This window comes from Ranitomeya variabilis, chromosome 5, assembly GCF_051348905.1.
Source record: "Ranitomeya variabilis isolate aRanVar5 chromosome 5, aRanVar5.hap1, whole genome shotgun sequence".
Lineage (NCBI taxonomy): Eukaryota > Metazoa > Chordata > Amphibia > Anura > Dendrobatidae > Ranitomeya > Ranitomeya variabilis.
This window is the reverse complement of record NC_135236.1, coordinates 62,907,750-62,934,087: the sequence shown is the minus strand read 5'-3', so window position 1 is coordinate 62,934,087 and position 26,338 is coordinate 62,907,750. Positions and strand designations below refer to the sequence as shown.

Here is a 26,338-nt window from a genome sequence, read left to right as displayed (position 1 = left end):
GTACTGAATGGGAAAAATCGGTGGCTCTCTAGCCACGATGGAGACAGAATTGATTGAAAAAACAAGGGGCCAGTGCCTCTTCTGACCATCAAACGTTCAACCTTCAGCTTATGAGACTGATTTGCTTCCTACTGTGTTAACGAGGCAAGTTGCGAAAACTGAACTGCAGAAGTTTCTTGTGCCAAGTAGTAAACTTCTTTTTTTTAGATTGTCACTGATTCTGATATGCATCATTTCCCATATGGTCTAGCGGTTAGGATTCCTGGCTCTCACCCAGGCGGCCTGGGTTCGACTCCCGGTATGGGAAAGTACCCTTTTCTGTACTACCGCCAACTTTCAAAGACTGACACGTTGTTTTCGGACCAAAGTATTTCAGGTACAATTTGGATTTAAGCGTCAATAATGCTGAACACCAGCTCCCTGTGACTTTTCATAGCTCAAACCATTCCCAACTACCTCTTTTTACACCAAAAGTGTTAAGAGACTCAACAACCCATGTGTACTATCTGTCATTTGGGTTCACAATTCCTTAACTATCAGAATTGTTTTAGAACTGAAAGGGAAAGTTCTAAGTTGGGGACAAGATCTCTTAAGAAAAGAGGAATATGCTGCCCCGTGTGAGGATCGAACTCATGACATTCAGATTATGAGACTGACGCGCTACCTACTGCGCTAACGAGGCAAGACACACATGCTAATCTGCAGACATTTCTTGTGCAAGGCACGAAACTTATTTTTTTCATATTGTCAATGAGTTTGAAGGTATCTATTCCCATATGGTCTAGCGGTTAGGATTCCTGGTTTTCACCCAGGCAGCCCGGGTTCGACTCCTGGTATGGGAATGCACTTTTTTCTGTACTACTGCCAACATTCAAAGACCGAAATGTGTTTTGCAGATAAAAGTATTTCAGATAGAATTTGCACAATGCAGTCAAAAATGCTAAACACCAGGGTATTTGTCATTCATTCTGACCTTTTGCACAAGATTTAATTTTGTTTCATAGCTTAACTCATTCTCAACTACACCTTTTTACTCCAAAGTGTTAAGGGACTCAACAATCCATGTGTTCTGTCTGTCGTTAGGGCTCCTACTTCCTTTCCAATCGGAAACGTTTCAGAAATTAATGGGAAAGTTCTGAGTTGGTAACAAAATCTCTTGAGAAAAGGAGGGAGTATTACCACGTGTGAGGAATAAAATCATATTCTTCAGATTACCAACTGATATGCTAATTATGGTGTTCATGTGGCAAGTTTTAGCTTTAGTGATGTAAAAGTTATTCAATCAAAGCATAAAACTTCTTTTTTTTTTTTTTTAAAACTGTTTTGTTGGATAGTGTAAAGCTTTACCCATGTGGAAAAGGACCTAGTATCCCTGGTTTACTGGTTCAATTCCTGCTATGGGAGTGACCCTCCTTTGGTACATGTACGCACATTCGAAAGCTGCCACGTACCTTGTAGATGGAATCAGTTTAGGTTTGAGCTGCTCTATGCAGCAAAAATGTCAACCACCAGAGTTTTTGGATATTTATTTGCACCACATACCATTGGAGGTCAAATCTCAAACCATTCTTATTTCTCTTATTTAACTCCTAGGTTTTAAGGGACTCAGCAACCCTTTTTTCCCTGTCTGTCATTAGAGCTCTCCTCCTTGCTGCAATCGGTTATGTTTTGGTACTGAATGGGAAAAATCGGTGGCTCTCTAGCCACGATGGAGACAGAATTGATTGAAAAAACAAGGGGCCAGTGCCTCTTCTGACCATCAAACGTTCAACCTTCAGCTTATGAGACTGATTTGCTTCCTACTGTGTTAACGAGGCAAGTTGCGAAAACTGAACTGCAGAAGTTTCTTGTGCCAAGTAGTAAACTTCTTTTTTTTAGATTGTCACTGATTCTGATATGCATCATTTCCCATATGGTCTAGCGGTTAGGATTCCTGGCTCTCACCCAGGCGGCCTGGGTTCGACTCCCGGTATGGGAAAGTACCCTTTTCTGTACTACCGCCAACTTTCAAAGACCGACATGTTGTTTTCGGACCAAAGTATTTCAGGTACAATTTGGATTTAAGCGTCAACAATGCTGAACACCAGCTCCCTGTGACTTTTCATAGCTCAAACCATTCCCAACTACCTCTTTTTACACCAAAAGTGTTAAGAGACTCAACAACCCATGTGTACTATCTGTCATTTGGGTTCACAATTCCTTAACTATCAGAATTGTTTTAGAACTGAAAGGGAAAGTTCTAAGTTGGGGACAAGATCTCTTAAGAAAAGAGGAATATGCTGCCCCGTGTGAGGATCGAACTCATGACCTTCAGATTATGAGACTGACGCGCTACCTACTGCGCTAACGAGGCAAGACACACATGCTAATCTGCAGACATTTCTTGTGCAAGGCACGAAACTTATTTTTTTCATATTGTCAATGAGTTTGAAGGTATCTATTCCCATATGGTCTAGCGGTTAGGATTCCTGGTTTTCACCCAGGCAGCCCGGGTTCGACTCCCGGTATGGGAATGCACTTTTTTCTGTACTACTGCCAACATTCAAAGACCGAAATGTGTTTTGCAGATAAAAGTATTTCAGATAGAATTTGCACAATGCAGTCAAAAATGCTAAACACCAGGGTATTTGTCATTCATTCTGACCTTTTGCACAAGATTTAATTTTGTTTCATAGCTTAACTCATTCTCAACTACACCTTTTTACTCCAAAGTGTTAAGGGACTCAACAATCCATGTGTTCTGTCTGTCGTTAGGGCTCCTACTTCCTTTCCAATCGGAAACGTTTCAGAAATTAATGGGAAAGTTCTGAGTTGGTAACAAAATCTCTTGAGAAAAGGAGGGAGTATTACCACGTGTGAGGAATAAAATCATATTCTTCAGATTACCAACTGATATGCTAATTATGGTGTTCATGTGGCAAGTTTTAGCTTTAGTGATGTAAAAGTTATTCAATCAAAGCATAAAACTTCTTTTTTTTTTTTTTTTTAAACTGTTTTGTTGGATAGAGTAAAGCTTTACCCATGTGGAAAAGGACCTAGTATCCCTGGTTTACTGGTTCAATTCCTGCTATGGGAGTGACCCTCCTTTGGTACATGTACGCACATTCGAAAGCTGCCACGTACCTTGTAGATGGAATCAGTTTAGGTTTGAGCTGCTCTATGCAGCAAAAATGTCAACCACCAGAGTTTTTGGATATTTATTTGCACCACATACCATTGGAGGTCAAATCTCAAACCATTCTTATTTCTCTTATTTAACTCCTAGGTTTTAAGGGACTCAGCAACCCTTTTTTCCCTGTCTGTCATTAGAGCTCTCCTCCTTGCTGCAATCGGTTATGTTTTGGTACTGAATGGGAAAAATCGGTGGCTCTCTAGCCACAATGGAGACAGAATTGATTGAAAAAACAAGGGGCCAGTGCCTCTTCTGACCATCAAACGTTCAACCTTCAGCTTATGAGACTGATTTGCTTCCTACTGTGTTAACGAGGCAAGTTGCGAAAACTGAACTGCAGAAGTTTCTTGTGCCAAGTAGTAAACTTCTTTTTTTTAGATTGTCACTGATTCTGATATGCATCATTTCCCATATGGTCTAGCGGTTAGGATTCCTGGTTCTCACCCAGGCGGCCCGGGTTCGACTCCTGGTATGGGAAAGTACCCTTTTCTGTACTACCGCCAACTTTCAAAGACCGACACGTTGTTTTCGGACCAAAGTATTTCAGGTACAATTTGGATTTAAGCGTCAAAAATGCTGAACACCAGCTCCCTGTGACTTTTCATAGCTCAAACCATTCCCAACTACCTCTTTTTACACCAAAAGTGTTAAGAGACTCAACAACCCATGTGTACTATCTGTCATTTGGGTTCACAATTCCTTAACTATCAGAATTGTTTTAGAACTGAAAGGGAAAGTTCTAAGTTGGGGACAAGATCTCTTAAGAAAAGAGGAATATGCTGCCCCGTGTGAGGATCGAACTCACGACCTTCAGATTATGAGACTGACGCGCTACCTACTGCGCTAACGAGGCAAGACACACATGCTAATCTGCAGACATTTCTTGTGCAAGGCACGAAACTTATTTTTTTCATATTGTCAATGAGTTTGAAGGTATCTATTCCCATATGGTCTAGCGGTTAGGATTCCTGGTTTTCACCCAGGCAGCCCGGGTTCGACTCCCGGTATGGGAATGCACTTTTTTCTGTACTACTGCCAACATTCAAAGACCGAAATGTGTTTTGCAGATAAAAGTATTTCAGATAGAATTTGCACAATGCAGTCAAAAATGCTAAACACCAGGGTATTTGTCATTCATTCTGACCTTTTGCACAAGATTTAATTTTGTTTCATAGCTTAACTCATTCTCAACTACACCTTTTTACTCCAAAGTGTTAAGGGACTCAACAATCCATGTGTTCTGTCTGTCGTTAGGGCTCCTACTTCCTTTCCAATCGGAAACGTTTCAGAAATTAATGGGAAAGTTCTGAGTTGGTAACAAAATCTCTTGAGAAAAGGAGGGAGTATTACCACGTGTGAGGAATAAAATCATATTCTTCAGATTACCAACTGATATGCTAATTATGGTGTTCATGTGGCAAGTTTTAGCTTTAGTGATGTAAAAGTTATTCAATCAAAGCATAAAACTTCTTTTTTTTTTTTTTTTAAACTGTTTTGTTGGATAGTGTAAAGCTTTACCCATGTGGAAAAGGACCTAGTATCCCTGGTTTACTGGTTCAATTCCTGCTATGGGAGTGACCCTCCTTTGGTACATGTACGCACATTCAAAAGCTGCCACGTACCTTGTAGATGGAATCAGTTTAGGTTTGAGCTGCTCTATGCAGCAAAAATGTCAACCACCAGAATTTTTGGATATTTATTTGCACCACATACCATTGGAGGTCAAATCTCAAACCATTCTTATTTCTCTTTGTTAACTCCTAGGTTTTAAGGGACTCAGCAACCCTTTTTTCCCTGTCTGTCATTAGAGCTCTCCTCCTTGCTGCAATCGGTTATGTTTTGGTACTGAATGGGAAAAATCGGTGGCTCTCTAGCCACGATGGAGACAGAATTGATTGAAAAAACAAGGGGCCAGTGCCTCTTCTGACCATCAAACGTTCAACCTTCAGCTTATGAGACTGATTTGCTTCCTACTGTGTTAACGAGGCAAGTTGCGAAAACTGAACAGCAGAAGTTTCTTGTGCCAAGTAGTAAACTTCTTTTTTTTAGATTGTCACTGATTCTGTTATGCATCATTTCCCATATGGTCTAGAGGTTAGGATTCCTGGTTCTCACCCAGGCCGCCCGGGTTCGACTCCCGGTATGGGAAAGTACCCTTTTCTGTACTACCGCCAACTTTCAAAGACTGACACGTTGTTTTCGGACCAAAGTATTTCAGGTACAATTTGGATTTAAGCGTCAAAAATGCTGAACACCAGCTCCCTGTGACTTTTCATAGCTCAAACCATTCCCAACTACCTCTTTTTACACCAAAAGTGTTAAGAGACTCAACAACCCATGTGTACTATCTGTCATATGGGTTCACAATTCCTTAACTATCAGAATTGTTTTAGAACTGAAAGGGAAAGTTCTAAGTTGGGGACAAGATCTCTTAAGAAAAGAGGAATATGCTGCCCCGTGTGAGGATCGAACTCACAACCTTCAGATTATGAGACTGACGCGCTACCTACTGCGCTAACGAGGCAAGACACACATGCTAATCTGCAGACATTTCTTGTGCAAGGCACGAAACTTATTTTTTTCATATTGTCAATGAGTTTGAAGGTATCTATTCCCATATGGTCTAGCGGTTAGGATTCCTGGTTTTCACCCAGGCGGCCCGGGTTCGACTCCCGGTATGGGAATGCACTTTTTTCTGTACTACTGCCAACATTCAAAGACCGAAATGTGTTTTGCAGATAAAAGTATTTCAGATAGAATTTGCACAATGCAGTCAAAAATGCTAAACACCAGGGTATTTGTCATTCATTCTGACCTTTTGCACAAGATTTAATTTTGTTTCATAGCTTAACTCATTCTCAACTACACCTTTTTACTCCAAAGTGTTAAGGGACTCAACAATCCATGTGTTCTGTCTGTCGTTAGGGCTCCTACTTCCTTTCCAATCGGAAACGTTTCAGAAATTAATGGGAAAGCTCTGAGTTGGTAACAAAATCTCTTGAGAAAAGGAGGGAGTATTACCACGTGTGAGGAATAAAATCATATTCTTCAGATTACCAACTGATATGCTAATTATGGTGTTCATGTGGTAAGTTTTAGCTTTAGTGATGTAAAAGTTATTCAATCAAAGCATAAAACTTTTTTTTTTTTTTTTTTTTTTTAAACTGTTTTGTTGGATAGTGTAAAGCTTTACCCATGTGGAAAAGGACCTAGTATCCCTGGTTTACTGGTTCAATTCCTGCTATGGGAGTGACCCTCCTTTGGTACATGTACGCACATTCAAAAGCTGCCACGTACCTTGTAGATGGAATCAGTTTAGGTTTGAGCTGCTCTATGCAGCAAAAATGTCAACCACCAGAGTTTTTGGATATTTATTTGCACCACATACCATTGGAGGTCAAATCTCAAACCATTCTTATTTCTCTTATTTAACTCCTAGGTTTTAAGGGACTCAGCAAAACTTTTTTCCCTGTCTGTCATTAGAGCTCTCCTCCTTGCTGCAATCGGTTATGTTTTGGTACTGAATGGGAAAAATCGGTGGCTCTCTAGCCACGATGGAGACAGAATTGATTGAAAAAACAAGGGGCCAGTGCCTCTTCTGACCATCAAACGTTCAACCTTCAGCTTATGAGACTGATTTGCTTCCTACTGTGTTAACGAGGCAAGTTGCGAAAACTGAACAGCAGAAGTTTCTTGTGCCAAGTAGTAAACTTCTTTTTTTTAGATTGTCACTGATTCTGTTATGCATCGTTTCCCATATGGTCTAGCGGTTAGGATTCCTGGTTCTCACCCAGGCGGCCCGGGTTCGACTCCCGGTATGGGAAAGTACCCTTTTCTGTACTACCGCCAACTTTCAAAGACTGACACGTTGTTTTCGGACCAAAGTATTTCAGGTACAATTTGGATTTAAGCGTCAAAAATGCTGAACACCAGCTCCCTGTGACTTTTCATAGCTCAAACCATTCCCAACTACCTCTTTTTACACCAAAAGTGTTAAGAGACTCAACAACCCATGTGTACTATCTGTCATATGGGTTCACAATTCCTTAACTATCAGAATTGTTTTAGAACTGAAAGGGAAAGTTCTAAGTTGGGGACAAGATCTCTTAAGAAAAGAGGAATATGCTGCCCCGTGTGAGGATCGAACTCACAACCTTCAGATTATGAGACTGACGCGCTACCTACTGCGCTAACGAGGCAAGACACACATGCTAATCTGCAGACATTTCTTGTGCAAGGCACGAAACTTATTTTTTTCATATTGTCAATGAGTTTGAAGGTATCTATTCCCATATGGTCTAGCGGTTAGGATTCCTGGTTTTCACCCAGGCGGCCCGGGTTCGACTCCCGGTATGGGAATGCACTTTTTTCTGTACTACTGCCAACATTCAAAGACCGAAATGTGTTTTGCAGATAAAAGTATTTCAGATAGAATTTGCACAATGCAGTCAAAAATGCTAAACACCAGGGTATTTGTCATTCATTCTGACCTTTTGCACAAGATTTAATTTTGTTTCATAGCTTAACTCATTCTCAACTACACCTTTTTACTCCAAAGTGTTAAGGGACTCAACAATCCATGTGTTCTGTCTGTCGTTAGGGCTCCTACTTCCTTTCCAATCGGAAACGTTTCAGAAATTAATGGGAAAGTTCTGAGTTGGTAACAAAATCTCTTGAGAAAAGGAGGGAGTATTACCACGTGTGAGGAATAAAATCATATTCTTCAGATTACCAACTGATATGCTAATTATGGTGTTCATGTGGTAAGTTTTAGCTTTAGTGATGTAAAAGTTATTCAATCAAAGCATAAAACTTTTTTTTTTTTTTTTTTTTTTTTTAAACTGTTTTGTTGGATAGTGTAAAGCTTTACCCATGTGGAAAAGGACCTAGTATCCCTGGTTTACTGGTTCAATTCCTGCTATGGGAGTGACCCTCCTTTGGTACATGTACGCACATTCAAAAGCTGCCACGTACCTTGTAGATGGAATCAGTTTAGGTTTGAGCTGCTCTATGCAGCAAAAATGTCAACCACCAGAGTTTTTGGATATTTATTTGCACCACATACCATTGGAGGTCAAATCTCAAACCATTCTTATTTCTCTTATTTAACTCCTAGGTTTTAAGGGACTCAGCAACCCTTTTTTCCCTGTCTGTCATTAGAGCTCTCCTCCTTGCTGCAATCGGTTATGTTTTGGTACTGAATGGGAAAAATCGGTGGCTCTCTAGCCACGATGGAGACAGAATTGATTGAAAAAACAAGGGGCCAGTGCCTCTTCTGACCATCAAACGTTCAACCTTCAGCTTATGAGACTGATTTGCTTCCTACTGTGTTAACGAGGAAAGTTGCGAAAACTGAACAGCAGAAGTTTCTTGTGCCAAGTAGTAAACTTCTTTTTTTTAGATTGTCACTGATTCTGTTATGCATCATTTCCCATATGGTCTAGCGGTTAGGATTCCTGGTTCTCACCCAGGCGGCCCGGGTTCGACTCCCGGTATGGGAAAGTACCCTTTTCTGTACTACCGCCAACTTTCAAAGACTGACACGTTGTTTTCGGACCAAAGTATTTCAGGTACAATTTGGATTTAAGCGTCAAAAATGCTGAACACCAGCTCCCTGTGACTTTTCATAGCTCAAACCATTCCCAACTACCTCTTTTTACACCAAAAGTGTTAAGAGACTCAACAACCCATGTGTACTATCTGTCATATGGGTTCACAATTCCTTAACTATCAGAATTGTTTTAGAACTGAAAGGGAAAGTTCTAAGTTGGGGACAAGATCTCTTAAGAAAAGAGGAATATGCTGCCCCGTGTGAGGATCGAACTCACAACCTTCAGATTATGAGACTGACGCGCTACCTACTGCGCTAACGAGGCAAGACACACATGCTAATCTGCAGACATTTCTTGTGCAAGGCACGAAACTTATTTTTTTCATATTGTCAATGAGTTTGAAGGTATCTATTCCCATATGGTCTAGCGGTTAGGATTCCTGGTTTTCACCCAGGCGGCCCGGGTTCGACTCCCGGTATGGGAATGCACTTTTTTCTGTACTACTGCCAACATTCAAAGACCGAAATGTGTTTTGCAGATAAAAGTATTTCAGATAGAATTTGCACAATGCAGTCACAAATGCTAAACACCAGGGTATTTGTCATTCATTCTGACCTTTTGCACAAGATTTAATTTTGTTTCATAGCTTAACTCATTCTCAACTACACCTTTTTACTCCAAAGTGTTAAGGGACTCAACAATCCATGTGTTCTGTCTGTCGTTAGGGCTCCTACTTCCTTTCCAATCGGAAACGTTTCAGAAATTAATGGGAAAGTTCTGAGTTGGTAACAAAATCTCTTGAGAAAAGGAGGGAGTATTACCACGTGTGAGGAATAAAATCATATTCTTCAGATTACCAACTGATATGCTAATTATGGTGTTCATGTGGTAAGTTTTAGCTTTAGTGATGTAAAAGTTATTCAATCAAAGCATAAAACTTCTTTTTTTTTTTTAAACTGTTTTGTTGGATAGTGTAAAGCTTTACCCATGTGGAAAAGGACCTAGTATCCCTGGTTTACTGGTTCAATTCCTGCTATGGGAGTGACCCTCCTTTGGTACATGTACGCACATTCAAAAGCTGCCACGTACCTTGTAGATGGAATCAGTTTAGGTTTGAGCTGCTCTATGCAGCAAAAATGTCAACCACCAGAGTTTTTGGATATTTATTTGCACCACATACCATTGGAGGTCAAATCTCAAACCATTCTTATTTCTCTTATTTAACTCCTAGGTTTTAAGGGACTCAGCAACCCTTTTTTCCCTGTCTGTCATTAGAGCTCTCCTCCTTGCTGCAATCGGTTATGTTTTGGTACTGAATGGGAAAAATCGGTGGCTCTCTAGCCACGATGGAGACAGAATTGATTGAAAAAACAAGGGGCCAGTGCCTCTTCTGACCATCAAACGTTCAACCTTCAGCTTATGAGACTGATTTGCTTCCTACTGTGTTAACGAGGCAAGTTGCGAAAACTGAACAGCAGAAGTTTCTTGTGCCAAGTAGTAAACTTCTTTTTTTTAGATTGTCACTGATTCTGATATGCATCATTTCCCATATGGTCTAGCGGTTAGGATTCCTGGTTCTCACCCAGGCGGCCCGGGTTCGACTCCCGGTATGGGAAAGTACCCTTTTCTGTACTACCGCCAACTTTCAAAGACTGACACGTTGTTTTCGGACCAAAGTATTTCAGGTACAATTTGGATTTAAGCGTCAAAAATGCTGAACACCAGCTCCCTGTGACTTTTCATAGCTCAAACCATTCCCAACTACCTCTTTTTACACCAAAAGTGTTAAGAGACTCAACAACCCATGTGTACTATCTGTCATTTGGGTTCACAATTCCTTAACTATCAGAATTGTTTTAGAACTGAAAGGGAAAATTCTAAGTTGGGGACAAGATCTCTTAAGAGGAATATGCTGCCCCGTGTGAGGATCAAACTCACGACCTTCAGATTATGAGACTGACGCGCTACCTACTGCGCTAACGAGGCAAGATACACATGCTAATCTGCAGACATTTCTTGTGCAAGGCACGAAACTTATTTTTTTCATATTGTCAATGAGTTTGAAGGTATCTATTCCCATATGGTCTAGCGGTTAGGATTCCTGGTTTTCACCCAGGCGGCCCGGGTTCGACTCCCGGTATGGGAATGCACTTTTTTCTGTACTACTGCCAACATTCAAAGACCGAAATGTGTTTTGCAGATAAAAGTATTTCAGATAGAATTTGCACAATGCAGTCAAAAATGCTAAACACCAGGGTATTTGTCATTCATTCTGACCTTTTGCACAAGATTTAATTTTGTTTCATAGCTTAACTCATTCTCAACTACACCTTTTTACTCCAAAGTGTTAAGGGACTCAACAATCCATGTGTTCTGTCTGTCGTTAGGGCTCCTACTTCCTTTCCAATCGGAAACGTTTCAGAAATTAATGGGAAAGTTCTGAGTTGGTAACAAAATCTCTTGAGAAAAGGAGGGAGTATTACCACGTGTGAGGAATAAAATCATATTCTTCAGATTACCAACTGATATGCTAATTATGGTGTTCATGTGGTAAGTTTTAGCTTTAGTGATGTAAAAGTTATTCAATCAAAGCATAAAACTTCTGTTTTTTTTTTTGTTTTTTTTTAAAACTGTTTTGTTGGATAGTGTAAAGCTTTACCCATGTGGAAAAGGACCTAGTATCCCTGGTTTACTGGTTCAATTCCTGCTATGGGAGTGACCCTCCTTTGGTACATGTACGCACATTCAAAAGCTGCCACGTACCTTGTAGATGGAATCAGTTTAGGTTTGAGCTGCTCTATGCAGCAAAAATGTCAACCACCAGAGTTTTTGGATATTTATTTGCACCACATACCATTGGAGGTCAAATCTCAAGCCATTCTTATTTCTCTTATTTAACTCCTAGGTTTTAAGGGACTCAGCAAAACTTTTTTCCCTGTCTGTCATTAGAGCTCTCCTCCTTGCTGCAATCGGTTATGTTTTGGTACTGAATGGGAAAAATCGGTGGCTCTCTAGCCACGATGGAGACAGAATTGATTGAAAAAACAAGGGGCCAGTGCCTCTTCTGACCATCAAACGTTCAACCTTCAGCTTATGAGACTGATTTGCTTCCTACTGTGTTAACGAGGCAAGTTGCGAAAACTGAACAGCAGAAGTTTCTTGTGCCAAGTAGTAAACTTCTTTTTTTTAGATTGTCACTGATTCTGTTATGCATCATTTCCCATATGGTCTAGCGGTTAGGATTCCTGGTTCTCACCCAGGTGGCCCGGGTTCGACTCCCGGTATGGGAAAGTACCCTTTTCTGTACTACCGCCAACTTTCAAAGACTGACACGTTGTTTTCGGACCAAAGTATTTCAGGTACAATTTGGATTTAAGCATCAAAAATGCTGAACACCAGCTCCCGGTGACTTTTCATAGCTCAAACCATTCCCAACTACCTCTTTTTACACCAAAAGTGTTAAGAGACTCAACAACCCATGTGTACTATCTGTCATATGGGTTCACAATTCCTTAACTATCAGAATTGTTTTAGAACTGAAAGGGAAAGTTCTAAGTTGGGGACAAGATCTCTTAAGAAAAGAGGAATATGCTGCCCCGTGTGAGGATCGAACTCACGACCTTCAGATTATGAGACTGACGCGCTACCTACTGCGCTAACGAGGCAAGACACACATGCTAATCTGCAGACATTTCTTGTGCAAGGCACGAAACTTATTTTTTTCATATTGTCAATGAGTTTGAAGGTATCTATTCCCATATGGTCTAGCGGTTAGGATTCCTGGTTTTCACCCAGGCGGCCCGGGTTCGACTCCCGGTATGGGAATGCACTTTTTTCTGTACTACTGCCAACATTCAAAGACCGAAATGTGTTTTGCAGATAAAAGTATTTCAGATAGAATTTGCACAATGCAGTCAAAAATGCTAAACACCAGGGTATTTGTCATTCATTCTGACCTTTTGCACAAGATTTAATTTTGTTTCATAGCTTAACTCATTCTCAACTACACCTTTTTACTCCAAAGTGTTAAGGGACTCAACAATCCATGTGTTCTGTCTGTCGTTAGGGCTCCTACTTCCTTTCCAATCGGAAACGTTTCAGAAATTAATGGGAAAGTTCTGAGTTGGTAACAAAATCTCTTGAGAAAAGGAGGGAGTATTACCACGTGTGAGGAATAAAATCATATTCTTCAGATTACCAACTGATATGCTAATTATGGTGTTCATGTGGTAAGTTTTAGCTTTAGTGATGTAAAAGTTATTCAATCAAAGCATAAAACTTCTTTTTTTTTTTTTTTTTTAAACTGTTTTGTTGGATAGTGTAAAGCTTTACCCATGTGGAAAAGGACCTAGTATCCCTGGTTTACTGGTTCAATTCCTGCTATGGGAGTGACCCTCCTTTGGTACATGTACGCACATTCAAAAGCTGCCACGTACCTTGTAGATGGAATCAGTTTAGGTTTGAGCTGCTCTATGCAGCAAAAATGTCAACCACCAGAGTTTTTGGATATTTATTTGCACCACATACCATTGGAGGTCAAATCTCAAACCATTCTTATTTCTCTTATTTAACTCCTAGGTTTTAAGGGACTCAGCAAAACTTTTTTCCCTGTCTGTCATTAGAGCTCTCCTCCTTGCTGCAATCGGTTATGTTTTGGTACTGAATGGGAAAAATCGGTGGCTCTCTAGCCACGATGGAGACAGAATTGATTGAAAAAACAAGGGGCCAGTGCCTCTTCTGACCATCAAACGTTCAACCTTCAGCTTATGAGACTGATTTGCTTCCTACTGTGTTAACGAGGCAAGTTGCGAAAACTGAACAGCAGAAGTTTCTTGTGCCAAGTAGTAAACTTCTTTTTTTTAGATTGTCACTGATTCTGTTATGCATCATTTCCCATATGGTCTAGCGGTTAGGATTCCTGGTTCTCACCCAGGCGGCCCGGGTTCGACTCCCGGTATGGGAAAGTACCCTTTTCTGTACTACCGCCAACTTTCAAAGACTGACACGTTGTTTTCGGACCAAAGTATTTCAGGTACAATTTGGATTTAAGCGTCAAAAATGCTGAACACCAGCTCCCTGTGACTTTTCATAGCTCAAACCATTCCCAACTACCTCTTTTTACACCAAAAGTGTTAAGAGACTCAACAACCCATGTGTACTATCTGTCATTTGGGTTCACAATTCCTTAACTATCAGAATTGTTTTAGAACTGAAAGGGAAAGTTCTAAGTTGGGGACAAGATCTCTTAAGAGGAATATGCTGCCCCGTGTGAGGATCGAACTCACGACCTTCAGATTATGAGACTGACGCGCTACCTACTGCGCTAACGAGGCAAGATACACATGCTAATCTGCAGACATTTCTTGTGCAAGGCACGAAACTTATTTTTTTCATATTGTCAATGAGTTTGAAGGTATCTATTCCCATATGGTCTAGCGGTTAGGATTCCTGGATTTCACCCAGGCGGCCCGGGTTCGACTCCCGGTATGGGAATGCACTTTTTTCTGTACTACTGCCAACATTCAAAGACCGAAATGTGTTTTGCAGATAAAAGTATTTCAGATAGAATTTGCACAATGCAGTCAAAAATGCTAAACACCAGGGTATTTGTCATTCATTCTGACCTTTTGCACAAGATTTAATTTTGTTTCATAGCTTAACTCATTCTCAACTACACCTTTTTACTCCAAAGTGTTAAGGGACTCAACAATCCATGTGTTCTGTCTGTCGTTAGGGCTCCTACTTCCTTTCCAATCGGAAACGTTTCAGAAATTAATGGGAAAGTTCTGAGTTGGTAACAAAATCTCTTGAGAAAAGGAGGGAGTATTACCACGTGTGAGGAATAAAATCATATTCTTCAGATTACCAACTGATATGCTAATTATGGTGTTCATGTGGTAAGTTTTAGCTTTAGTGATGTAAAAGTTATTCAATCAAAGCATAAAACTTCTGTTTTTTTTTTTGTTTTTGTTTTTTTTTAAACTGTTTTGTTGGATAGTGTAAAGCTTTACCCATGTGGAAAAGGACCTAGTATCCCTGGTTTACTGGTTCAATTCCTGCTATGGGAGTGACCCTCCTTTGGTACATGTACGCACATTCAAAAGCTGCCACGTACCTTGTAGATGGAATCAGTTTAGGTTTGAGCTGCTCTATGCAGCAAAAATGTCAACCACCAGAGTTTTTGGATATTTATTTGCACCACATACCATTGGAGGTCAAATCTCAAACCATTCTTATTTCTCTTATTTAACTCCTAGGTTTTAAGGGACTCAGCAAAACTTTTTTCCCTGTCTGTCATTAGAGCTCTCCTCCTTGCTGCAATCGGTTATGTTTTGGTACTGAATGGGAAAAATCGGTGGCTCTCTAGCCACGATGGAGACAGAATTGATTGAAAAAACAAGGGGCCAGTGCCTCTTCTGACCATCAAACGTTCAACCTTCAGCTTATGAGACTGATTTGCTTCCTACTGTGTTAACGAGGCAAGTTGCGAAAACTGAACAGCAGAAGTTTCTTGTGCCAAGTAGTAAACTTCTTTTTTTTAGATTGTCACTGATTCTGTTATGCATCATTTCCCATATGGTCTAGCGGTTAGGATTCCTGGTTCTCACTCAGGCGGCCCGGGTTCGACTGCCGGTATGGGAAAGTACCCTTTTCTGTACTACCGCCAACTTTCAAAGACTGACACGTTGTTTTCGGACCAAAGTATTTCAGGTACAATTTGGATTTAAGCGTCAAAAATGCTGAACACCAGCTCCCTGTGACTTTTCATAGCTCAAACCATTCCCAACTACCTCTTTTTACACCAAAAGTGTTAAGAGACTCAACAACCCATGTGTACTATCTGTCATATGGGTTCACAATTCCTTAACTATCAGAATTGTTTTAGAACTGAAAGGGAAAGTTCTAAGTTGGGGACAAGATCTCTTAAGAAAAGAGGAATATGCTGCCCCGTGTGAGGATCGAACTCACGACCTTCAGATTATGAGACTGACGCGCTACCTACTGCTCTAACGAGGCAAGACACACATGCTAATCTGCAGACATTTCTTGTGCAAGGCACGAAACTTATTTTTTTCATATTGTCAATGAGTTTGAAGGTATCTATTCCCATATGGTCTAGCGGTTAGGATTCCTGGTTTTCACCCAGGCGGCCCGGGTTCGACTCCCAGTATGGGAATGCATTTTTTTCTGTACTACTGCCAACATTCAAAGACCGAAATGTGTTTTGCAGATAAAAGTATTTCAGATAGAATTTGCACAATGCAGTCAAAAATGCTAAACACCAGGGTATTTGTCATTCATTCTGACCTTTTGCACAAGATTTAATTTTGTTTCATAGCTTAACTCATTCTCAACTACACCTTTTTACTCCAAAGTGTTAAGGGACTCAACAATCCATGTGTTCTGTCTGTCGTTAGGGCTCCTACTTCCTTTCCAATCGGAAACGTTTCAGAAATTAATGGGAAAGTTCTGAGTTGGTAACAAAATCTCTTGAGAAAAGGAGGGAGTATTACCACGTGTGAGGAATAAAATCATATTCTTCAGATTACCAACTGATATGCTAATTATTGTGTTCATGTGGTAAGTTTTAGCTTTAGTGATGTAAAAGTTATTCAATCAAAGCATAAAACTTCTGTTTTTTTTTTTTTGTTTGTTTTTTTTTAAACTGTTTTGTTGGATAGTGTAAAGCTTTACCCATGTGGAAAAGGACCTAGTATCCCTGGTTTACTGGTTCAATTCCTGCTATGGGAGTGACCCTCCTTTGGTACATGTACGCACATTCAAAAGCTGCCACGTACCTTGTAGATGGAATCAGTTTAGGTTTGAGCTGCTCTATGCAGCAAAAATGTCAACCACCAGAGTTTTTGGATATTTATTTGCACCACATACCATTGGAGGTCAAATCTCAAACCATTCTTATTTCTCTTATTTAACTCCTAGGTTTTAAGGGACTCAGCAAAACTTTTTTCCCTGTCTGTCATTAGAGCTCTCCTCCTTGCTGCAATCGGTTATGTTTTGGTACTGAATGGGAAAAATCGGTGGCTCTCTAGCCACGATGGAGACAGAATTGATTGAAAAAACAAGGGGCCAGTGCCTCTTCTGACCATCAAACGTTCAACCTTCAGCTTATGAGACTGATTTGCTTCCTACTGTGTTAACGAGGCAAGTTGCGAAAACTGAACAGCAGAAGTTTCTTGTGCCAAGTAGTAAACTTCTTTTTTTTAGATTGTCACTGATTCTGTTATGCATCATTTCCCATATGGTCTAGCGGTTAGGATTCCTGGTTCTCACCCAGGCGGCCCAGGTTCGACTCCCGGTATGGGAAAGTACCCTTTTCTGTACTACCGCCAACTTTCAAAGACTGACACGTTGTTTTCGGACCAAAGTATTTCAGGTACAATTTGGATTTAAGCGTCAAAAATGCTGAACACCAGCTCCCTGTGACTTTTCATAGCTCAAACCATTCCCAACTACCTCTTTTTACACCAAAAGTGTTAAGAGACTCAACAACCCATCTGTCATATGGGTTCACAATTCCTTAACTATCAGAATTGTTTTAGAACTGAAAGGGAAAGTTCTAAGTTGGGGACAAGATCTCTTAAGAAAAGAGGAATATGCTGCCCCGTGTGAGGATCGAACTCACGACCTTCAGATTATGAGACTGACGCGCTACCTACTGCGCTAACGAGGCAAGACACACATGCTAATCTGCAGACATTTCTTGTGCAAGGCACGAAACTTATTTTTTTCATATTGTCAATGAGTTTGAAGGTATCTATTCCCATATGGTCTAGCGGTTAGGATTCCTGGTTTTCACCCAGGCGGCCCGGGTTCGACTCCCGGTATGGGAATGCACTTTTTTCTGTACTACTGCCAACATTCAAAGACCGAAATGTGTTTTGCAGATAAAAGTATTTCAGATAGAATTTGCACAATGCAGTCAAAAATGCTAAACACCAGGGTATTTGTCATTCATTCTGACCTTTTGCACAAGATTTAATTTTGTTTCATAGCTTAACTCATTCTCAACTACACCTTTTTACTCCAAAGTTTTAAGGGACTCAACAATCCATGTGTTCTGTCTGTCGTTAGGGCTCCTACTTCCTTTCCAATCGGAAACGTTTCAGAAATTAATGGGAAAGTTCTGAGTTGGTAACAAAATCTCTTGAGAAAAGGAGGGAGTATTACCACGTGTGAGGAATAAAATCATATTCTTCAGATTACCAACTGATATGCTAATTATGGTGTTCATGTGGTAAGTTTTAGCTTTAGTGATGTTAAGTTATTCAATCAAAGCATAAAACTTCTGTTTTTTTTTTTTGTTTGTTTGTTTTTAAACTGTTTTGTTGGATAGTGTAAAGCTTTACCCATGTGGAAAAGGACCTAGTATCCCTGGTTTACTGGTTCAATTCCTGCTATGGGAGTGACCCTCCTTTGGTACATGTACGCACATTCAAAAGCTGCCACGTACCTTGTAGATGGAATCAGTTTAGGTTTGAGCTGCTCTATGCAGCAAAAATGTCAACCACCAGAGTTTTTGGATATTTATTTGCACCACATACCATTGGAGGTCAAATCTCAAACCATTCTTATTTCTCTTATTTAACTCCTAGGTTTTAAGGGACTCAGCAAAACTTTTTTCCCTGTCTGTCATTAGAGCTCTCCTCCTTGCTGCAATCGGTTATGTTTTGGTACTGAATGGGAAAAATCGGTGGCTCTCTAGCCACGATGGAGACAGAATTGATTGAAAAAACAAGGGGCCAGTGCCTCTTCTGACCATCAAACGTTCAACCTTCAGCTTATGAGACTGATTTGCTTCCTACTGTGTTAACGAGGCAAGTTGCGAAAACTGAACAGCAGAAGTTTCTTGTGCCAAGTAGTAAACTTCTTTTTTTTAGATTGTCACTGATTCTGTTATGCATCATTTCCCATATGGTCTAGCGGTTAGGATTTGGTACTGAATGGGAAAAATCGGTGGCTCTCTAGCCACGATGGAGACAGAATTGATTGAAAAAACAAGGGGCCAGTGCCTCTTCTGACCATCAAACGTTCAACCTTCAGCTTATGAGACTGATTTGCTTCCTACTGTGTTAACGAGGCAAGTTGCGAAAACTGAACAGCAGAAGTTTCTTGTGCCAAGTAGTAAACTTCTTTTTTTTAGATTGTCACTGATTCTGTTATGCATCATTTCCCATATGGTCTAGCGGTTAGGATTCCTGGTTCTCACCCAGGCGGCCCGGGTTCGACTCCCGGTATGTGAAAGTACCCTTTTCTGTACTACCGCCAACTTTCAAAGACTGACACGTTGTTTTCGGACCAAAGTATTTCAGGTACAATTTGGATTTAAGCGTCAAAAATGCTGAACACCAGCTCCCTGTGACTTTTCATAGCTCAAACCATTCCCAACTACCTCTTTTTACACCAAAAGTGTTAAGAGACTCAACAACCCATGTGTACTATCTGTCATATGGGTTCACAATTCCTTAACTATCAGAATTGTTTTAGAACTGAAAGGGAAAGTTCTAAGTTGGGGACAAGATCTCTTAAGAAAAGAGGAATATGCTGCCCCGTGTGAGGATCGAACTCTCGACCTTCAGATTATGAGACTGACGCGCTACCTACTGCGCTAACGAGGCAAGACACACATGCTAATCTGCAGACATTTCTTGTGCAAGGCACGAAACTTATTTTTTTCATATTGTCAATGAGTTTGAAGGTATCTATTCCCATGTGGTCTAGCGGTTAGGATTCCTGGTTTTCACCCAGGCGGCCCGGGTTCGACTCCCGGTATGGGAATGCACTTTTTTCTGTACTACTGCCAACATTCAAAGACCGAAATGTGTTTTGCAGATAAAAGTATTTCAGATAGAATTTGCACAATGCAGTCAAAAATGCTAAACACCAGGGTATTTGTCATTCATTCTGACCTTTTGCACAAGATTTAATTTTGTTTCATAGCTTAACTCATTCTCAACTACACCTTTTTACTCCAAAGTGTTAAGGGACTCAACAATCCATGTGTTCTGTCTGTCGTTAGGGCTCCTACTTCCTTTCCAATCGGAAACGTTTCAGAAATTAATGGGAAAGTTCTGAGTTGGTAACAAAATCTCTTGAGAAAAGGAGGGAGTATTACCACGTGTGAGGAATAAAATCATATTCTTCAGATTACCAACTGATATGCTAATTATGGTGTTCATGTGGTAAGTTTTAGCTTTAGTGATGTAAAAGTTATTCAATCAAAGCATAAAACTTCTGTTTTTTTTTTTTTTTTTTTTTTTTTAAACTGTTTTGTTGGATAGTGTAAAGCTTTACCCATGTGGAAAAGGACCTAGTATCCCTGGTTTACTGGTTCAATTCCTGCTATGGGAGTGACCCTCCTTTGGTACATGTACGCACATTCAAAAGCTGCCACGTACCTTGTAGATGGAATCAGTTTAGGTTTGAGCTGCTCTATGCAGCAAAAATGTCAACCACCAGAGTTTTTGGATATTTATTTGCACCACATACCATTGGAGGTCAAATCTCAAACCATTCTTATTTCTCTTATTTAACTCCTAGGTTTTAAGGGACTCAGCAAAACTTTTTTCCCTGTCTGTCATTAGAGCTCTCCTCCTTGCTGCAATCGGTTATGTTTTGGTACTGAATGGGAAAAATCGGTGGCTCTCTAGCCACGATGGAGACAGAATTGATTGAAAAAACAAGGGGCCAGTGCCTCTTCTGACCATCAAACGTTCAACCTTCAGCTTATGAGACTGATTTGCTTCCTACTGTGTTAACGAGGCAAGTTGCGAAAACTGAACAGCAGAAGTTTCTTGTGCCAAGTAGTAAACTTCTTTTTTTTAGATTGTCACTGATTTTGTTATGCATCATTTCCCATATGGTCTAGCGGTTAGGATTCCTGGTTCTCACCCAGGCGGCCCGGGTTCGACTCCCGGTATGGGAAAGTACCCTTTTCTGTACTACCGCCAACTTTCAAAGACTGACACGTTGTTTTCGGACCAAAGTATTTCAGGTACAATTTGGATTTAAGCGTCAAAAATGCTGAACACCAGCTCCCTGTGACTTTTCATAGCTCAAACCATTCCCAACTACCTCTTTTTACACCAAAAGTGTTAAGAGACTCAACAACCCATGTGTACTATCTGTCATATGGGTTCACAATTCCTTAACTATCAGAATTGTTTTAGAACTGAAAGGGAAAGTTCTAAGTTGGGGACAAGATCTCTTAAGAAAAGAGGAATATGCTGCCCCGTGTGAGGATCGAACTCACGACCTTCAGATTATGAGACTGACGCGCTACCTACTGCGCTAATGAGGCAAGACACACATGCTAATCTGCAGACATTTCTTGTGCAAGGCACGAAACTTATTTTTTTCATATTGTCAATGAGTTTGAAGGTATCTATTCCCATATGGTCTAGCGGTTAGGATTCCTGGTTTTCACCCAGGCGGCCCGGGTTCGACTCCCGGTATGGGAATGCACTTTTTTCTGTACTACTGCCAACATTCAAAGACCGAAATGTGTTTTGCAGATAAAAGTATTTCAGATAGAATTTGCACAATGCAGTCAAAAATGCTAAACACCAGGGTATTTGTCATTCATTCTGACCTTTTGCACAAGATTTAATTTTGTTTCATAGCTTAACTCATTCTCAACTACACCTTTTTACTCCAAAGTGTTAAGGGACTCAACAATCCATGTGTTCTGTCTGTCGTTAGGGCTCCTACTTCCTTTCCAATCGGAAACGTTTCAGAAATTAATGGGAAAGTTCTGAGTTGGTAACAAAATCTCTTGAGAAAAGGAGGGAGTATTACCACGTGTGAGGAATAAAATCATATTCTTCAGATTACCAACTGATATGCTAATTATGGTGTTCATGTGGTAAGTTTTAGCTTTAGTGATGTAAAAGTTATTCAATCAAAGCATAAAACTTCTGTTTTTTTTTTTTTTGTTTTTTTTTTAAACTGTTTTGTTGGATAGTGTAAAGCTTTACCCATGTGGAAAAGGACCTAGTATCCCTGGTTTACTGGTTCAATTCCTGCTATGGGAGTGACCCTCCTTTGGTACATGTACGCACATTCAAAAGCTGCCACGTACCTTGTAGATGGAATCAGTTTAGGTTTGAGCTGCTCTATGCAGCAAAAATGTCAACCACCAGAGTTTTTGGATATTTATTTGCACCACATACCATTGGAGGTCAAATCTCAAACCATTCTTATTTCTCTTATTTAACTCCTAGGTTTTAAGGGACTCAGCAAAACTTTTTTCCCTGTCTGTCATTAGAGCTCTCCTCCTTGCTGCAATCGGTTATGTTTTGGTACTGAATGGGAAAAATCGGTGGCTCTCTAGCCACGATGGAGACAGAATTGATTGAAAAAACAAGGGGCCAGTGCCTCTTCTGACCATCAAACGTTCAACCTTCAGCTTATGAGACTGATTTGCTTCCTACTGTGTTAACGAGGCAAGTTGCGAAAACTGAACAGCAGAAGTTTCTTGTGCCAAGTAGTAAACTTCTTTTTTTTAGATTGTCACTGATTCTGTTATGCATCATTTCCCATATGGTCTAGCGGTTAGGATTCCTGGTTCTCACCCAGGCGGCCTGGGTTCGACTCCCGGTATGTGAAAGTACCCTTTTCTGTACTACCGCCAACTTTCAAAGACTGACACGTTGTTTTCGGACCAAAGTATTTCAGGTACAATTTGGATTTAAGCGTCAAAAATGCTGAACACCAGCTCCCTGTGACTTTTCATAGCTCAAACCATTCCGAACTACCTCTTTTTACACCAAAAGTGTTAAGAGACTCAACAACCCATGTGTACTATCTGTCATATGGGTTCACAATTCCTTAACTATCAGAATTGTTTTAGAACTGAAAGGGAAAGTTCTAAGTTGGGGACAAGATCTCTTAAGAAAAGAGGAATATGCTGCCCCGTGTGAGGATCGAACTCACGACCTTCAGATTATGAGACTGACGCGCTACCTACTGCGCTAACGAGGCAAGACACACCTGCTAATCTGCAGACATTTCTTGTGCAAGGCACGAAACTTATTTTTTTCATATTGTCAATGAGTTTGAAGGTATCTATTCCCATATGGTCTAGCGGTTAGGATTCCTGGTTTTCACCCAGGCGGCCCGGGTTCGACTCCCGGTATGGGAATGCACTTTTTTCTGTACTACTGCCAACATTCAAAGACCGAAATGTGTTTTGCAGATAAAAGTATTTCAGATAGAATTTGCACAATGCAGTCAAAAATGCTAAACACCAGGGTATTTGTCATTCATTCTGACCTTTTGCACAAGATTTAATTTTGTTTCATAGCTTAACTCATTCTCAACTACACCTTTTTACTCCAAAGTGTTAAGGGACTCAACAATCCATGTGTTCTGTCTGTCGTTAGGGCTCCTACTTCCTTTCCAATCGGAAACGTTTCAGAAATTAATGGGAAAGTTCTGAGTTGGTAACAAAATCTCTTGAGAAAAGGAGGGAGTATTACCACGTGTGAGGAATAAAATCATATTCTTCAGATTACCAACTGATATGCTAATTATGGTGTTCATGTGGTAAGTTTTAGCTTTAGTGATGTAAAAGTTATTCAATCAAAGCATAAAACTTCTGTTTTTTTTTTTGTTTTTTTTTAACTGTTTTGTTGGATAGTGTAAAGCTTTACCCATGTGGAAAAGGACCTAGTATCCCTGGTTTACTGGTTCAATTCCTGCTATGGGAGTGACCCTCCTTTGGTACATGTACGCACATTCAAAAGCTGCCACGTACCTTGTAGATGGAATCAGTTTAGGTTTGAGCTGCTCTATGCAGCAAAAATGTCAACCACCAGAGTTTTTGGATATTTATTTGCACCACATACCATTGGAGGTCAAATCTCAAACCATTCTTATTTCTCTTATTTAACTCCTAGGTTTTAAGGGACTCAGCAAAACTTTTTTCCCTGTCTGTCATTAGAGCTCTCCTCCTTGCTGCAATCGGTTATGTTTTGGTACTGAATGGGAAAAATCGGTGGCTCTCTAGCCACGATGGAGACAGAATTCATTGAAAAAACAAGGGGCCAGTGCCTCTTCTGACCATCAAACGTTCAACCTTCAGCTTATGAGACTGATTTGCTTCCTACTGTGTTAACGAGGCAAGTTGCGAAAACTGAACAGCAGAAGTTTCTTGTGCCAAGTAGTAAACTTCTTTTTTTTAGATTGTCACTGATTCTGTTATGCATCATTTCCCATATGGTCTAGCGGTTAGGATTCCTGGTTCTCACCCAGGCGGCCCGGGTTCGACTCCCGGTATGGGAAAGTACCCTTTTCTGTACTACCGCCAACTTTCAAAGACCGACACGTTGTTTTCGGACCAAAGTATTTCAGGTACAATTTGGATTTAAGCATCAAAAATGCTGAACACCAGCTCCCTGTGACTTTTCATAGCTCAAACCATTCCCAACTACCTCTTTTTACACCAAAAGTGTTAAGAGACTTAACAACCCATGTGTACTATCTGTCATATGGGTTCACAATTCCTTAACTATCAGAATTGTTTTAGAACTGAAAGGGAAAGTTCTAAGTTGGGGACAAGATCTCTTAAGAAAAGAGGAATATGCTGCCCCGTGTGAGGATCGAACTCACGACCTTCAGATTATGAGACTGACGCGCTACCTACTGCGCTAACGAGGCAAGACACACATGCTAATCTGCAGACATTTCTTGTGCAAGGCACGAAACTTATTTTTTTCATATTGTCAATGAGTTTGAAGGTATCTATTCCCATATGGTCTAGCGGTTAGGATTCCTGGTTTTCACCCAGGCGGCCCGTGTTCGACTCCCGGTATGGGAATGCACTTTTTTCTGTACTACTGCCAACATTCAAAGACCGAAATGTGTTTTGCAGATAAAAGTATTTCAGATAGAATTTGCACAATGCAGTCAAAAATGCTAAACACCAGGGTATTTGTCATTCATTCTGACCTTTTGCACAAGATTTAATTTTGTTTCATAGCTTAACTCATTCTCAACTACACCTTTTTACTCCAAAGTGTTAAGGGACTCAACAATCCATGTGTTCTGTCTGTCGTTAGGGCTCCTACTTCCTTTCCAATCGGAAACGTTTCAGAAATTAATGGGAAAGTTCTGAGTTGGTAACAAAATCTCTTGAGAAAAGGAGGGAGTATTACCACGTGTGAGGAATAAAATCATATTCTTCAGATTACCAACTGATATGCTAATTATGGTGTTCATGTGGTAAGTTTTAGCTTTAGTGATGTAAAAGTTATTCAATCAAAGCATAAAACTTTTTTTTTTTTTTTTTTTTTTTAAACTGTTTTGTTGGATAGTGTAAAGCTTTACCCATGTGGAAAAGGACCTAGTATCCCTGGTTTACTGGTTCAATTCCTGCTATGGGAGTGACCCTCCTTTGGTACATGTACGCACATTCAAAAGCTGCCACGTACCTTGTAGATGGAATCAGTTTAGGTTTGAGCTGCTCTATGCAGCAAAAATGTCAACCACCAGAGTTTTTGGATATTTATTTGCACCACATACCATTGGAGGTCAAATCTCAAACCATTCTTATTTCTCTTATTTAACTCCTAGGTTTTAAGGGACTCAGCAACCCTTTTTTCCCTGTCTGTCATTAGAGCTCTCCTCCTTGCTGCAATCGGTTATGTTTTGGTACTGAATGGGAAAAATCGGTGGCTCTCTAGCCACGATGGAGACAGAATTGATTGAAAAAACAAGGGGCCAGTGCCTCTTCTGACCATCAAACGTTCAACCTTCAGCTTATGAGACTGATTTGCTTCCTACTGTGTTAACGAGGCAAGTTGCGAAAACTGAACAGCAGAAGTTTCTTGTGCCAAGTAGTAAACTTCTTTTTTTTAGATTGTCACTGATTCTGTTATGCATCATTTCCCATATGGTCTAGCGGTTAGGATTCCTGGTTCTCACCCAGGCGCCCCGGGTTCGACTCCCGGTATGGGAAAGTACCCTTTTCTGTACTACCGCCAACTTTCAAAGACTGACACGTTGTTTTCGGACCAAAGTATTTCAGGTACAATTTGGATTTAAGCATCAAAAATGCTGAACACCAGCTCCCTGTGACTTTTCATAGCTCAAACCATTCCCAACTACCTCTTTTTACACCAAAAGTGTTAAGAGACTCAACAACCCATGTGTACTATCTGTCATATGGGTTCACAATTCCTTAACTATCAGAATTGTTTTAGAACTGAAAGGGAAAGTTCTAAGTTGGGGACAAGATCTCTTAAGAAAAGAGGAATATGCTGCCCCGTGTGAGGATCGAACTCACGACCTTCAGATTATGAGACTGACGCGCTACCTACTGCGCTAACGAGGCAAGACACACATGCTAATCTGCAGACATTTCTTGTGCAAGGCACGAAACTTATTTTTTTCATATTGTCAATGAGTTTGAAGGTATCTATTCCCATATGGTCTAGCGGTTAGGATTCCTGGTTTTCACCCAGGTGGCCCGGGTTCGACTCCCGGTATGGGAATGCACTTTTTTCTGTACTACTGCCAACATTCAAAGACCGAAATGTGTTTTGCAGATAAAAGTATTTCAGATAGAATTTGCACAATGCAGTCAAAAATGCTA

At 40.4% G+C, this 26,338-nt stretch overlaps 48 non-coding genes across 48 annotated transcripts; 32 read left to right on the top strand and 16 right to left on the bottom strand.

Annotated features, from left to right (window-relative positions):
* The first annotated feature begins 235 nt into the window (after positions 1 to 235).
* TRNAE-CUC (transfer RNA glutamic acid (anticodon CUC)) lies at positions 236 to 307 on the top strand. The gene has a single exon. It is a non-coding gene; the product is annotated as a tRNA-Glu (tRNA).
* A 302-nt stretch (positions 308 to 609) lies between these two features.
* Positions 610 to 682, bottom strand: TRNAM-CAU (transfer RNA methionine (anticodon CAU)). The gene has a single exon. It is a non-coding gene; the product is annotated as a tRNA-Met (tRNA).
* An 88-nt stretch (positions 683 to 770) lies between these two features.
* Positions 771 to 842, top strand: TRNAE-UUC (transfer RNA glutamic acid (anticodon UUC)). Its single transcript has one exon. It is a non-coding gene; the product is annotated as a tRNA-Glu (tRNA).
* A 1,064-nt stretch (positions 843 to 1,906) lies between these two features.
* On the top strand, positions 1,907 to 1,978 carry TRNAE-CUC (transfer RNA glutamic acid (anticodon CUC)). The gene has a single exon. It is a non-coding gene; the product is annotated as a tRNA-Glu (tRNA).
* Positions 1,979 to 2,280: 302 nt separating this feature from the next.
* On the bottom strand, positions 2,281 to 2,353 carry TRNAM-CAU (transfer RNA methionine (anticodon CAU)). The gene has a single exon. It is a non-coding gene; the product is annotated as a tRNA-Met (tRNA).
* Positions 2,354 to 2,441: 88 nt separating this feature from the next.
* Positions 2,442 to 2,513, top strand: TRNAE-UUC (transfer RNA glutamic acid (anticodon UUC)). The gene has a single exon. It is a non-coding gene; the product is annotated as a tRNA-Glu (tRNA).
* A 1,065-nt stretch (positions 2,514 to 3,578) lies between these two features.
* TRNAE-CUC (transfer RNA glutamic acid (anticodon CUC)) lies at positions 3,579 to 3,650 on the top strand. The gene has a single exon. It is a non-coding gene; the product is annotated as a tRNA-Glu (tRNA).
* A 302-nt stretch (positions 3,651 to 3,952) lies between these two features.
* TRNAM-CAU (transfer RNA methionine (anticodon CAU)) lies at positions 3,953 to 4,025 on the bottom strand. The gene has a single exon. It is a non-coding gene; the product is annotated as a tRNA-Met (tRNA).
* An 88-nt stretch (positions 4,026 to 4,113) lies between these two features.
* TRNAE-UUC (transfer RNA glutamic acid (anticodon UUC)) lies at positions 4,114 to 4,185 on the top strand. Its single transcript has one exon. It is a non-coding gene; the product is annotated as a tRNA-Glu (tRNA).
* Positions 4,186 to 5,249: 1,064 nt separating this feature from the next.
* TRNAE-CUC (transfer RNA glutamic acid (anticodon CUC)) lies at positions 5,250 to 5,321 on the top strand. The gene has a single exon. It is a non-coding gene; the product is annotated as a tRNA-Glu (tRNA).
* Positions 5,322 to 5,623: 302 nt separating this feature from the next.
* Positions 5,624 to 5,696, bottom strand: TRNAM-CAU (transfer RNA methionine (anticodon CAU)). The gene has a single exon. It is a non-coding gene; the product is annotated as a tRNA-Met (tRNA).
* An 88-nt stretch (positions 5,697 to 5,784) lies between these two features.
* Positions 5,785 to 5,856, top strand: TRNAE-UUC (transfer RNA glutamic acid (anticodon UUC)). The gene has a single exon. It is a non-coding gene; the product is annotated as a tRNA-Glu (tRNA).
* Positions 5,857 to 6,924: 1,068 nt separating this feature from the next.
* TRNAE-CUC (transfer RNA glutamic acid (anticodon CUC)) lies at positions 6,925 to 6,996 on the top strand. Its single transcript has one exon. It is a non-coding gene; the product is annotated as a tRNA-Glu (tRNA).
* Positions 6,997 to 7,298: 302 nt separating this feature from the next.
* Positions 7,299 to 7,371, bottom strand: TRNAM-CAU (transfer RNA methionine (anticodon CAU)). Its single transcript has one exon. It is a non-coding gene; the product is annotated as a tRNA-Met (tRNA).
* An 88-nt stretch (positions 7,372 to 7,459) lies between these two features.
* Positions 7,460 to 7,531, top strand: TRNAE-UUC (transfer RNA glutamic acid (anticodon UUC)). The gene has a single exon. It is a non-coding gene; the product is annotated as a tRNA-Glu (tRNA).
* Positions 7,532 to 8,601: 1,070 nt separating this feature from the next.
* TRNAE-CUC (transfer RNA glutamic acid (anticodon CUC)) lies at positions 8,602 to 8,673 on the top strand. The gene has a single exon. It is a non-coding gene; the product is annotated as a tRNA-Glu (tRNA).
* Positions 8,674 to 8,975: 302 nt separating this feature from the next.
* Positions 8,976 to 9,048, bottom strand: TRNAM-CAU (transfer RNA methionine (anticodon CAU)). The gene has a single exon. It is a non-coding gene; the product is annotated as a tRNA-Met (tRNA).
* Positions 9,049 to 9,136: 88 nt separating this feature from the next.
* On the top strand, positions 9,137 to 9,208 carry TRNAE-UUC (transfer RNA glutamic acid (anticodon UUC)). Its single transcript has one exon. It is a non-coding gene; the product is annotated as a tRNA-Glu (tRNA).
* A 1,060-nt stretch (positions 9,209 to 10,268) lies between these two features.
* Positions 10,269 to 10,340, top strand: TRNAE-CUC (transfer RNA glutamic acid (anticodon CUC)). Its single transcript has one exon. It is a non-coding gene; the product is annotated as a tRNA-Glu (tRNA).
* Positions 10,341 to 10,637: 297 nt separating this feature from the next.
* TRNAM-CAU (transfer RNA methionine (anticodon CAU)) lies at positions 10,638 to 10,710 on the bottom strand. The gene has a single exon. It is a non-coding gene; the product is annotated as a tRNA-Met (tRNA).
* An 88-nt stretch (positions 10,711 to 10,798) lies between these two features.
* TRNAE-UUC (transfer RNA glutamic acid (anticodon UUC)) lies at positions 10,799 to 10,870 on the top strand. Its single transcript has one exon. It is a non-coding gene; the product is annotated as a tRNA-Glu (tRNA).
* A 1,072-nt stretch (positions 10,871 to 11,942) lies between these two features.
* TRNAE-CUC (transfer RNA glutamic acid (anticodon CUC)) lies at positions 11,943 to 12,014 on the top strand. The gene has a single exon. It is a non-coding gene; the product is annotated as a tRNA-Glu (tRNA).
* A 302-nt stretch (positions 12,015 to 12,316) lies between these two features.
* On the bottom strand, positions 12,317 to 12,389 carry TRNAM-CAU (transfer RNA methionine (anticodon CAU)). The gene has a single exon. It is a non-coding gene; the product is annotated as a tRNA-Met (tRNA).
* Positions 12,390 to 12,477: 88 nt separating this feature from the next.
* Positions 12,478 to 12,549, top strand: TRNAE-UUC (transfer RNA glutamic acid (anticodon UUC)). Its single transcript has one exon. It is a non-coding gene; the product is annotated as a tRNA-Glu (tRNA).
* A 1,066-nt stretch (positions 12,550 to 13,615) lies between these two features.
* On the top strand, positions 13,616 to 13,687 carry TRNAE-CUC (transfer RNA glutamic acid (anticodon CUC)). The gene has a single exon. It is a non-coding gene; the product is annotated as a tRNA-Glu (tRNA).
* A 297-nt stretch (positions 13,688 to 13,984) lies between these two features.
* TRNAM-CAU (transfer RNA methionine (anticodon CAU)) lies at positions 13,985 to 14,057 on the bottom strand. Its single transcript has one exon. It is a non-coding gene; the product is annotated as a tRNA-Met (tRNA).
* Positions 14,058 to 14,145: 88 nt separating this feature from the next.
* Positions 14,146 to 14,217, top strand: TRNAE-UUC (transfer RNA glutamic acid (anticodon UUC)). The gene has a single exon. It is a non-coding gene; the product is annotated as a tRNA-Glu (tRNA).
* Positions 14,218 to 15,294: 1,077 nt separating this feature from the next.
* Positions 15,295 to 15,366, top strand: TRNAE-CUC (transfer RNA glutamic acid (anticodon CUC)). The gene has a single exon. It is a non-coding gene; the product is annotated as a tRNA-Glu (tRNA).
* Positions 15,367 to 15,668: 302 nt separating this feature from the next.
* Positions 15,669 to 15,741, bottom strand: TRNAM-CAU (transfer RNA methionine (anticodon CAU)). Its single transcript has one exon. It is a non-coding gene; the product is annotated as a tRNA-Met (tRNA).
* Positions 15,742 to 15,829: 88 nt separating this feature from the next.
* On the top strand, positions 15,830 to 15,901 carry TRNAE-UUC (transfer RNA glutamic acid (anticodon UUC)). The gene has a single exon. It is a non-coding gene; the product is annotated as a tRNA-Glu (tRNA).
* Positions 15,902 to 16,978: 1,077 nt separating this feature from the next.
* On the top strand, positions 16,979 to 17,050 carry TRNAE-CUC (transfer RNA glutamic acid (anticodon CUC)). Its single transcript has one exon. It is a non-coding gene; the product is annotated as a tRNA-Glu (tRNA).
* A 293-nt stretch (positions 17,051 to 17,343) lies between these two features.
* Positions 17,344 to 17,416, bottom strand: TRNAM-CAU (transfer RNA methionine (anticodon CAU)). The gene has a single exon. It is a non-coding gene; the product is annotated as a tRNA-Met (tRNA).
* Positions 17,417 to 17,504: 88 nt separating this feature from the next.
* Positions 17,505 to 17,576, top strand: TRNAE-UUC (transfer RNA glutamic acid (anticodon UUC)). Its single transcript has one exon. It is a non-coding gene; the product is annotated as a tRNA-Glu (tRNA).
* A 1,338-nt stretch (positions 17,577 to 18,914) lies between these two features.
* TRNAE-CUC (transfer RNA glutamic acid (anticodon CUC)) lies at positions 18,915 to 18,986 on the top strand. The gene has a single exon. It is a non-coding gene; the product is annotated as a tRNA-Glu (tRNA).
* Positions 18,987 to 19,288: 302 nt separating this feature from the next.
* On the bottom strand, positions 19,289 to 19,361 carry TRNAM-CAU (transfer RNA methionine (anticodon CAU)). The gene has a single exon. It is a non-coding gene; the product is annotated as a tRNA-Met (tRNA).
* An 88-nt stretch (positions 19,362 to 19,449) lies between these two features.
* TRNAE-UUC (transfer RNA glutamic acid (anticodon UUC)) lies at positions 19,450 to 19,521 on the top strand. The gene has a single exon. It is a non-coding gene; the product is annotated as a tRNA-Glu (tRNA).
* A 1,075-nt stretch (positions 19,522 to 20,596) lies between these two features.
* Positions 20,597 to 20,668, top strand: TRNAE-CUC (transfer RNA glutamic acid (anticodon CUC)). The gene has a single exon. It is a non-coding gene; the product is annotated as a tRNA-Glu (tRNA).
* Positions 20,669 to 20,970: 302 nt separating this feature from the next.
* TRNAM-CAU (transfer RNA methionine (anticodon CAU)) lies at positions 20,971 to 21,043 on the bottom strand. The gene has a single exon. It is a non-coding gene; the product is annotated as a tRNA-Met (tRNA).
* An 88-nt stretch (positions 21,044 to 21,131) lies between these two features.
* Positions 21,132 to 21,203, top strand: TRNAE-UUC (transfer RNA glutamic acid (anticodon UUC)). The gene has a single exon. It is a non-coding gene; the product is annotated as a tRNA-Glu (tRNA).
* A 1,075-nt stretch (positions 21,204 to 22,278) lies between these two features.
* Positions 22,279 to 22,350, top strand: TRNAE-CUC (transfer RNA glutamic acid (anticodon CUC)). Its single transcript has one exon. It is a non-coding gene; the product is annotated as a tRNA-Glu (tRNA).
* Positions 22,351 to 22,652: 302 nt separating this feature from the next.
* Positions 22,653 to 22,725, bottom strand: TRNAM-CAU (transfer RNA methionine (anticodon CAU)). Its single transcript has one exon. It is a non-coding gene; the product is annotated as a tRNA-Met (tRNA).
* Positions 22,726 to 22,813: 88 nt separating this feature from the next.
* TRNAE-UUC (transfer RNA glutamic acid (anticodon UUC)) lies at positions 22,814 to 22,885 on the top strand. Its single transcript has one exon. It is a non-coding gene; the product is annotated as a tRNA-Glu (tRNA).
* A 1,070-nt stretch (positions 22,886 to 23,955) lies between these two features.
* Positions 23,956 to 24,027, top strand: TRNAE-CUC (transfer RNA glutamic acid (anticodon CUC)). The gene has a single exon. It is a non-coding gene; the product is annotated as a tRNA-Glu (tRNA).
* A 302-nt stretch (positions 24,028 to 24,329) lies between these two features.
* TRNAM-CAU (transfer RNA methionine (anticodon CAU)) lies at positions 24,330 to 24,402 on the bottom strand. Its single transcript has one exon. It is a non-coding gene; the product is annotated as a tRNA-Met (tRNA).
* An 88-nt stretch (positions 24,403 to 24,490) lies between these two features.
* TRNAE-UUC (transfer RNA glutamic acid (anticodon UUC)) lies at positions 24,491 to 24,562 on the top strand. Its single transcript has one exon. It is a non-coding gene; the product is annotated as a tRNA-Glu (tRNA).
* Positions 24,563 to 25,630: 1,068 nt separating this feature from the next.
* TRNAE-CUC (transfer RNA glutamic acid (anticodon CUC)) lies at positions 25,631 to 25,702 on the top strand. The gene has a single exon. It is a non-coding gene; the product is annotated as a tRNA-Glu (tRNA).
* A 302-nt stretch (positions 25,703 to 26,004) lies between these two features.
* On the bottom strand, positions 26,005 to 26,077 carry TRNAM-CAU (transfer RNA methionine (anticodon CAU)). The gene has a single exon. It is a non-coding gene; the product is annotated as a tRNA-Met (tRNA).
* An 88-nt stretch (positions 26,078 to 26,165) lies between these two features.
* TRNAE-UUC (transfer RNA glutamic acid (anticodon UUC)) lies at positions 26,166 to 26,237 on the top strand. The gene has a single exon. It is a non-coding gene; the product is annotated as a tRNA-Glu (tRNA).
* The last annotated feature ends 101 nt before the right edge of the window (positions 26,238 to 26,338 follow it).